Raw genomic sequence first — 10,985 nt, 5'->3', positions numbered from 1 at the left:
GGGTATGGGGAATTTTCGGGATAGCATTTGAAATGTAAATAAAGAAAATATCAAATAAAGAAATAAACAAAGACCACGCACTCGAAACTATTCTGTAAAGTGGAACTAAACATATTTCATTCTCCAAGTGAAAAATATTTTTGACTCACCAAGGGAAAATGGAAGACTGACAAGCCAGCTAACAGGGTAAGCTGGGATCTTAAGAAACAACTCAAATTACCTTCAGTTACAAGGGATATCAAGTTGAAAGTCACAATTTAGTTTCTGGAAATGGGAAATTTTTACTAATTTCTCAATGTTTGGGGGACTTCTACTTGGTAAAGCATTAAGAAAGGATAAGAATAAAGAAATGTGTACAGATTTCAGGATAGAAATACAGAGAGATTTATCTGGCCTGTCAACATTTAATAAGGTGAGAAAAATTTGTCAGACTCATATCAAAAATAAAGCAGACGTTTTCATTCAGTACTATGATAAGCAATTTCTGGTGAGACCAAAAAATATTTCTGAAGTGTTTGAGGACATGGGGTTAATATGAAGAAAATTCTCACTAAGCTTCTTATGATGAAACATCTGGTTCACAGATCTCATTGAAATGCCTGAGAAATAGGTGAGTAATAAAGTGATTAGTAGTAACAACAGCAGTAGTAAATCTATAATGCTCACTACTCCCTAGACGAGCTTGTAAATTCGATGTGTCTGCTGAGTTCATAGTAGCTTTATTAGATGTCTTCTATTTCTTGTAATATACACACAGAGAAAGCAAAATACAGAACTATCGAGTGACTTGAGCAACACTCCCCCGCCTAATAGCCTTGTGAGAGTAGAGGTCAGATTTAGGTGGTGTGATTTTAGGAATCGTGTTCTCAACCCAAAGGTGAGAAAGTAGCAATGGGGTAACACCTGAGCAGGTCTTCGGCTGTGTTATCAGTAATAAGAAGTGTTGGGGACTGTGGGAAAATGGATAATACACTTATTGGAGATTCACATTCATTCGTTAGCTGCACTGGCCAAAGTATAACAGGATGGATACCAAGGTCATGAGGACTGAGTGGAACAGCAATTAAAGCCTTGTGGTAGCATAATTCACCAATGACAAGGGAAGTAGACAAAGATGGGCTTTTATGGATTGACTACCAGACACCAATCTCCCATTCATAGCATCATAGAAAGAATAGAGACTAAGATGTGGACAGCGACTTGGGTTCCTAGGGAAGTGGAGGCCAAAAGGTTTTGTCAAAAGGTTTTTGGAAAGATATACTGCCTGAACATCTAGATGCTCTGTTTGTTAATCCTTTTATAAATTGAAATTTAATTGATGCTTAAAACACAAGAACATTATATATACCTGAAACAATATATAATGCAATGCATGTGTAATATTTAAATCAGGTTAAACACCTCTGTCTTTCCAAACATTTGTCACCCCTTTATGATTAAAGTTTCTAAAGTCCTCCCTTAAAGCTTGTCTAATAAATATCCCAGGTCACTCACTGCCTCGTCAGAAGCACACCAGAATTACTTTCTTCTCTAAATGAAACTTAATACCAGTTGGTAAACCTCCCACCTAACACAGTCTTTCCACCCCACTATTTCTACTTTCTGATTACCATCATTCTTCTCTTACATCTGTGAGACCAGTACTTTACGCCACCACATCTCAGTGACAGATGTGGTACTTATTTTCTGTGCTAGACTGACTGTAGTGATCTTCTAGTTGTCACAAGTAAGAGAATGTCGATCTTTTGTGAGTGTACTAGATTCTCTTTTTCTGTTTATCAGTGGATGGAGATTGTGGTTGTTTCCAGTTAGAGCACTATGAATAATGTCTCAATGAATATACCCACACAGTAGCTCTGTAGAATTCTGATTTCATTTCCAATATATATACACCCAAGGATAGGATTGCTAACTCATGTAGTCGTTCCAGTTTTCCACATTGTTTTCCATAATTCTGTATTAAACTATATTCTTGCCAGCAGTGAACAAATATTCTCTTATGTCTACATCCTGCCCAGTATTTACTGAGTTGAGTCTTTCTGATACCAGCCATCAGAGTAAGTGATGTTGCCTTGGGATTTTGATCCACATTTATATGATGATTAGTGGTTTGAAACAATTTTTCATGTACCTACAAAATATTTGTATGCCTTAGAAAATGTCTATTTAACTCTGCTGCCCAATTTTTAATCAGCCCATTTAAAGGGCTCTGCTATTGAGTTTTGCGGTTTCCTTATCTCTTCTAGATATCAAACCCTTGTCAAGCACATAGTTTGAAAATACTTTTTTTCCCATCCTGTAGATTTTCTTCACTGTGCAGAAGATCCGAAATAGACAGAAGCACTTTGGAAAGGGTCACACGGGTCCAGGGAGAGCAGTAGTAACTATGAGGATACTACAAATAAAGGCTAGAATTGCTCTCAAAAATCCAAAATCCTCAAGGAAAGAAAAGACGAGCCTCCCCCTGTGAAAATGAGTACTGCTGGACATCGTTGTGTGACAGGGAAAGCTGGAGTATCTGGAGGGGTGGAACCCCTCTGCCTCCTTTTCCAGGAACATCTGTAGAACTGTGCCTCGGGCTTGCATTCAGCAGCCAGCTAGTATTGATTCGTAGAGACAATAAATAATATTTAACTTTTTCTATCAAGAAATGTACATGAAATGTGCCATGTGGGGGTACACGTGAGTTCATGTGTGCATGTAGGTGTAAAGGCATATGTGTATAAAGGCTAGGAGTGGGTTTCAAACACCTTGTCAATACCACTCCATCTTAGTTCTTGGAATAGGGTATCCCACATGACCTGGTGTTCTCCACTTCAGCCAGAATGAGTGATGAGTGTGTGCTAGGGACCTGTCTACCTCCCCATGCACAGTGCTGGCCCCATTGTGAATTTCTTATATCTCATGTTTACCAAAAAATGTATTATTTATTCACTGTAGATTTATGGGTTATTTTCTGCTAAGAAGGACTTCTTTGGCCTCACCTCTATCTCATGGATTTCTAAGTAACCAAGGAACTCAGCCAGTTAGCGGGAGAGAGAATAAGAGAGACACTCTCAAACCTCATTCTCACGAGGTCAATATACTTATTCTTCACAGAAATTTTTATAAGATCAAAAGTAGCTGGTCATAGTTCTGAAATATGTTAGGCAATTGCCACCCTTTTGCATAACTGCTTGGTACCCACGGATGCGGTTGTCCTGTGGAAGTCATTCCCACTTCCATCCGTGTCCTCTCTAGTCTCTTCTTCTGCTTTCAGAAGGCATCTGCTTCCATCCAGAGTGCCCTCCCATCCTTTGTGACCTCCACAGGGAACAGCTCGAGATTCTCTCCCCACAGCTTTTCTCTAACCATCATAAGAGAGCTCTCACCTGGACCCTGAGGCTTTCGCACATAGAGGTGACTAGGATCATTTGCTCTAAACTGACTTCCATAAGGGAAACAACTTCCATGTGACGGGTAGCCTGGCCTGTTGTGTTATGTGCTTCTGAGTCATTAGCAGGCATTCAAAGCACAAACCTCTGACTAGCGCTTTAGTCTAGTGGACCAGCTTCATTTATTTTTAGCATAAGATGGAGAGGCTAGTGTTACCTTGCTTGTTACAACATCAAAGTTTTAGAATCTTCATACTTCCAGTTCTGAAAAAATAGTCCCTCCTTTCCTGGCTCTGAAGGAAATAGCTGAAAACAAGAAGAAAATTTTAGTATCCAGAAATAAGGATACTAAAGTTTAACAAAAACTAACAAGTCACTTTTACTTACTTTTTCTAATAGATTTTTTTTTTTTTTGAGGCACAGGACTCACATAGTTCAGACTAGCCTTGAACTCTCATTGTGTACCTAAGACTTGCCCTGAACTCCTTTTGCCTCTGTCTCTTAAATGTTGTAAGTCCAATGTTCACTAGTTTTATGCAGGGCTAGGAAATGAACCCAGGGCATCATTTAGGCTAATACCCAACATCTGAGCCACATTGACATTTCTATGTAAAATGGCAGGAAATTATCATTGCCATGTTTGAGTTAAATCAGGTGATGAAGGCTCTGGAGAGTCACTGGTATGAGTGAGGCATCATCTGTGATGCACTTGTTCTGGGAGATGGGAGTGTGTATGAGCTACCTGGTTTCTCCTTTTCCTACCCCCCCCCAGACCTCCACCCCTCCAGGACAGTGTTGCTCACACTCAGGCTTGGTATTTCCCTCCTGTGCCATCCCACGTGCCAGTCCCCTTTCGCAATGCCTCCACAGAGACACCCAGAAGTGTGTCTGAAAATCTCCCAGCCATCTCCTAAGATGATAAAGTCATCGTTGAAGTTAACCATCACAGATACAGACCTCAGGTAAGTATTTTAATGTGAATGGGAAAGGCTGGTATCAGTATCATAACTATTACAAATTTGGGGGTTTTGTTAACAGAACCAGAGTGACTGCAAACAGTAAGGAATAAAAAACTAAGAAAACATGCATAATATTAAAAATTTAATGTATTTACTTTGCGTGAACGTGTATTGAAACCATTATATAGTTTACAGATAGATATTAACACTTATAGTTAGCAACTTCTGTATTCAAGTTAAGTTTTAGGAAAAAAAGATCCTGGGTTTCTATTAAATCACTGACTCTGGAATGATGGTATAAACCTAATTGGGGTAAAAGCAGAAAGACCAGGAGAAACACAGTTTGAACACAGAAAATGTGGGCTGTTAGTTCATATTTTCCTTTCCTCTAAGAAGGAAACAACAATTTTTTTTTGGGGGGGACAGTAGTTTGAGAGTGAAGTGGTCCAGGAGAGTGTGTAATCTAAATCAATGCATGAGTGTGTGCTGCTGAGTTCTGCATTCCATTTACAGAGCAGTGAAACCTTTTCCAGAAATTGAAACCTTTTTACTTGATTCTTCTTGAACTCCTGTGCTTAAAATTGACATCTATTTAACAAAAAGAAAGTTGGGTTCCAGACTCTTCAAGGTCAGTTTGAGATCTAGAGAACAAATAGCATCTAACTGGATATAGTTCCCAAATGACTCTGTTAATACAAATGACTAATTTAACTGGAAAAGATTCTTATTGACACATTGGTCATTACAGATTATTACAATTTTTAACTTTAAGATTTGGGCTGAATGTACCCAACATGATGCAAATCTGATAAGGCAAGTGTAAGACAAAGTCAGTACATTCACTGAAACTCTTATAGAGACTACTAAGAAATATAATGTATGCTCCTATGTCTTTTGTCTTAACTTTTTTGAGGAAAGATTATGGGCTTAAACCAAAAATGACTATAAATTAATTTTAAACATATTACATATAATAGAACATAGTTTCATATATATTATATATAAGTATGAATTTATATGTAATTATACATAATATAATTTTGTTATATATCAAATATATTGAGAGAATATAATATAATGTAATATAATGTAATATAATATAATATAATATAATATAATATAATATAATATATCAAAACTACATTAGACTGTGACTCCAGTGCATTCAGAAGCACTGGAGTCCCCAGGTTGCTGAAGCTCCTTTCTAATACAACTGAATTTATATATTATCTCTGAATAGCTGAATGATATGTAGCCACATTTATTCATCATATCTGTAAAATACATGAGATATCCACTTATTACCTATTCTTTAAAGAATATGCACACTTGTGATATGTGACATAAAGGAATGCTGTTTGCCAATCCTCTTCCTTTAGTGCCAGAGAGTCCACATTTTAGATGGGCATTCAATAACTCATAAGAATATTTTCAGTTTCTTTTTGCATGTAAGTGTGACAATGTGGTGGAGAGTTGGACTTTGCAAGTGGGGAAGTAGTAAGGGACACACTGGCTTGGTCTTCTTTTTTCTTGCTCTAACAAAACACCCTGACAACTTATGGAAGAAAGTTCATGATTACAGATCACAGAGGTCAGGAGCATAGAGAAGCTTGTCATATCTACCCTCAAGAGCAGAGAGTGGACACATGCATGCTTTCTCATACCTACTTTCTTGTTCTTTAAGCAGTCCAGGACTTGAACCTAGGGAATGGCACCATTCACTTTTAGGTTGGGTCTTCCTATATCAATTAACATAAGCAAGAAAACTCCCCACCCCCAAAGGGCACTTGGACCTTCATATTCTGGACAATTCCTCGCTGAATCTCTCTTGTTGGGTGATTCTAGATTATGTCAAACTGACAATTTAAACTAACTACCATAAGTACTCTCCATAGTTTTCTTGAGGTAAAGATACTCACCTCCTTTGTCTTTTCCCAGTTTCCAGGAAATAGAACTATCTGGTTGACCATCAAATGGAGAAGATTCAGAAGAAAGGAAGCACAAAGACAGAAACCTTGATTCCTTTTCATGACACTGTAGCTCTACCATTTCAGCCTTATGATGACTCTTCTGTATTTCTCAAAATCAAAATGCAAAGAAGTTGCCAATTGTTTAAGTTATCATAGTTGATGTTTCTTTCTTGGTCTTGTTCCATGGTATAGTATATGTGAAGATTCAGAAATTAATAGTTTTTATGGATGTGATGGAAATGCAGGAGCCAGAAGTACTAACATAATGATTGAGGAATTGTTTTATAGAAAATTAAATGAGAAATAGATTATTGGTAGGATACTTGTCTGATAGAATCTCTTCACCTTTATTTTTAATCTGTGATGACTAGTTCTTGAACTACAATTAGAAAGGCACTCATATCATCATAAGGTGTACTTTATCCACTTGTTCCTAAATACAAATAAATGTTATAAATATGCCCAGGTCCAAAATTTAAAAAAAAAAAAATTATATTGCTTCTCGGCAATAGTTTTCAGCTTCCCAAGCAACAGTGAAACCATTCACTCAGTATAAGTGTCAGTATTGTTTTCCCGTCTCATAACTGCCTTCAGAGAAACTAATTCAGGCATCACTGGCACTTTATCTGAGTGTTCTAGAGAGATAAAGAATAGCTCTACAGTAAGAATTTTTTGATAAGGAAGACAGATGATAAGAAACATGACCCAACAGGGAAGCCGATGGTGGAGCTCTGTCCCACGTGGGTTTCTGTTACTGTAATAAATGCCATGAGCAAAAGCCACTGAGAGAAGACAGGGTTTATGTGGCTTACGTTCCAATCTCTGAACAGCATGAAGGAAGCTGGGTCAGGAACTCAAGGCAGGAACCTGTAAGCAGGATCTAAAGCAGAGGCCATGGAAGAATGCTGCTTGTTACTTGCTTGTTCATCATGTCTTGCTCTTCAGGTTTTCTAATACTATCCAGGACCACCTTCCCATGGTGTCTATATTCTGTCAAGTTGACAATTCACACTAACTTTCATAAGGACCTTGAGATACTGCCCCCAGTAAACTTGATCCTCCTCTATCAATTAGGAATCAATAAAATGCACATACAGGCTTTCATACAAGCAAACTGATAGAGATTTTTTCTCAGTTGATGCTCCTCTTCTCATTGGATTTTAGTTTGTGTCAAGTTGACACAAACCTTACCAGGCCATGTTCTTATAAAAGCTATTTGTCATAAAAATATGTTCTGAATCATCTGGATTAGGGAGGCTTTCAAAGCAGGATTTCTCAATATTTATACTTTTCCTTCTGTCTTAGTTTGTTTTCTGTTGCTGTGATAAAAGATTCTGACAAAAAGAAAATTGAGGAACAAAGTGTTTATTTTAGCTTACACATCTAAGACTTCATCATAATATTGCATATCTCTCTCTCTCTCCAAACTTGAATAAATAAATAAAATGAAATGAAATTCTATAATTCTACCCAGTAAGATCACAGAACTCTGGAGATCCCTATACTTATAGAGTCTGTGCCTTTGATAATAGGGTATGGCGAGGATTTTTACAAAGAATGTGAATAACAGAGGGCTATTTCATGGAATATGAGAGCATGGAGTGATTTTTAAAAATTATTATTTGCACAATCCCTTAATATCCAGATGAAACTGTATAATCTTTATAAACCAGAAGAAAGAAATGGTCCTTTGATTTCTTCCCTCTTTCCGGTCTTTTCTTTGTTTCCTTTTTAAATGTATTTTGTTAATTTTCATACATTTGAACTAAAAGAAATTGCATCACTTTTCTCCTTCCCTGTCCTCCCGACAATTCCCCCCAAGTCCCCACCCTCCAGCACCTATGCTCCTGCGCTCAGACTGATAGCCTCTTTTTTGTTACCATTGTTACATACACAACATGCATGTATATTTGCATAAATGCGTGTGTACATCTGAATAAATAGGTAAATGCAACCCTCTGAGTCTGCTTTTGTTGCCTTTCTCAGCAGTCATCAGAAGCCTGCAGTTCTTGGTCTGTGTGTGTGTGTTAGTTAGGATTTTACTGCTATGACAAGACACCTCGACCAGGGCAATTCTTATAAAGGGCAATATTTTATTGGGGCCGGCTTATAGGCTCAGAGATTCAGTACATTATCATCAAGGCAGAAGCATGGCAGTATCCAGGCAGATATAGGGCTGGAGGAGCTGAGAGTTCTACATCTTCATCCGAAGGCAGACAGGAGAAGACTGGCCTTTAGGCAGCTAGCACAAGGGTCTTAAAGCCCACACCCATAGTGACACATTTCTCCAACAAGGCCACACCTACTCCAATAAAGCCACACCTCCAAATAGTGCCACTCTCTGGGCCAAGCATATTCAAACCACCACAGTGTGCTTTAGTTAGGATTTCTATTCCTATGATAAAACACCGTGATCAACACTGAGGGGGGAGCATTTTTTTTAACTCTCAGCTTATAAATCCATCATCCATAAAAACCAGAGAGGGAACTCAAGGAGGAACATGGAGGCAATAACTGGTACAGAGGCCATGGGAGAGTGCTACTGACTGGCTTACTCTCCATGACTTGCTCAGCCTCTTTTCTTATATCACTTAGGACCATCATCCCAGAGGTGACATGGCTCATAATGGTCTGAGAACTCTCAAACCAATCACTAATTAAGAAAATGTACTACAGACTTGACCATAGGAAAATCTTAGGAAGCATCTTTTCAGTTGAGAGTCCCTTTTCCCAGATGATTCTAGTTTATATCAAGCTGGCATAAAACCAGCCAGCACAGAGTAGGATCCCATGAGATTTTTCTCTACTTCTACACTAATACATTTACTACCGTTGTTGTTGAGCAGGTTTTGTATGTGTAGCCATTTCTATAAGAGACAGTTTCACAGCAGACATCTTGGTATTCTGACCCTTACAGTTTCCTGCCCCTTCTTCCATGATGTTCCCTGAACCACAAAGAAGCTGTGATATATGTGTATCCACTGAGACTGGGATCCCAACAATCTATTGATCACTACACTGTGCCCAGTAGTGGTTTTCTGTGCTGATCTTTATTTGCCATTTAAAAAAAGTTTAATAAGGGTAGTAGCAATATTAATCTATGTGTATAAGGATAAGGTTTAGAATATAGATAGAGATTATGCTGGTGTAGCAAGGTGGCAGCAGTAGATTCCCTTCCAAAACTCATGACTCTAGTAGTCCCAGGAATTTAGCTAAGTTTCTAGCACCAGCCACCATTTTGCTCTTTTCGGTAGACCCTAAGTCCAATAGATAACTGTTGTTTACAGCATGTGAGTACTACTTACGCACTTTACGGTATCATGCCTTACTGGTCATTGCAGTTCATAATGTTTGTAGGGACATTAACCACTTCCCTCCCTTGGCAGTGTGCATAGTACCTTCCTAGTAACACAGAAGCAAGGCCACAGAAAAGAGGCCTTCAGGTTGGTGTGCTTCGATGCTCAGATGCCAACAATACCCTATTATAGTAGTTAGGTAGGATGTAAACCCAAGCCTAACCAATGAGTTCAGATACCTTGTATTCTTCATAATTGATGTTTTCCCATGGAAAAAAATCAGACATTACATACACTAGGTTAAGATAGGTAGGTAGGTAGATAGATAGATAGATAGATAGATATCCAGATTCCACTACAAATAGCTTCAGTGAAATATCTAGAATTTAAATGAGACTTTGCACACTAATCTGGAACCCGAGAAAGAAGCTACAATCACTTACATCTTACCTTACAAAGAAATTTTGTTTCTGCTTTTTTAAAAGTAGCTAATGTTCAATCTAGGGGGATGGATCCATCAGTAAAATGTCTACTCCATAAGCATGAGACCCTGAGTTTGGATTCCCTGAGACCATATAAAACATGCTGGATGGGGTGATATATGTCTTTAACCCTTAACCCCAGTCTTGGAGACACAGTGGGGGGGGGGTGGAGACAAGGAGATCCCTGAAGCTCATTGGCCAGCCAACCTAACCAAATGGATGAGCTTCATGTTCAGTGAGATACAGTCTCAAAGCACAAAAGTGTCAAGCAGTCAAAGAAAGATATCCAACTTCAATTTGGATCCTGCATAAGCATGCACACATATATAAGCACCTATAAATGCATATATGCACATGCACAGACCGCATACATACACAACACACACAAAAAATTTTATAAAAGGCCTAATGTTAATGATATAGCATTATATATGCTATTTAAAGTATATAACATTAATGATATAATTTAAATTATATAGAGTATGTATGTATATGTGACCCAATTCAAAATAGCAAGCATCCACCAGCAGTCACTCATACTTAGTGGAACAGAGTATCTTAAAATTTAAGCGCAGGCGAGCACCAACAGATGATACTGAGACCTAAAGCTTCTCTAGATTATGGAAATAAACCCCAGCTCTGTGAATGAGCTCCTCCTTCACATAGGGAACAAGAGGCAATATGCTTCACTCAAGACAGCAGATGCCAGGGGCCAAAATAGCTCCATTCACCAGGGAGATCTCCCTGTGAAATCAGCAGATGGCCAAAGCTTCCCAGAAAAGGCAGCTTTTTTTTTTTTTTTTAACACTGGTCCCTGAAAAGGAAAGTAAGATGTAGGTAATTGGAAAAGAAGGTTATAAGGTATTTCAGGTCATAGGAACTGTGTGGTTAAAAAAAAAAAAAA

Source organism: Mus pahari, chromosome 4, assembly GCF_900095145.1.
Source record: "Mus pahari chromosome 4, PAHARI_EIJ_v1.1, whole genome shotgun sequence".
In the NCBI taxonomy this organism is placed as follows: Eukaryota; Metazoa; Chordata; class Mammalia; order Rodentia; family Muridae; genus Mus; species Mus pahari.
This window is presented reverse-complemented; position numbering follows the sequence as displayed.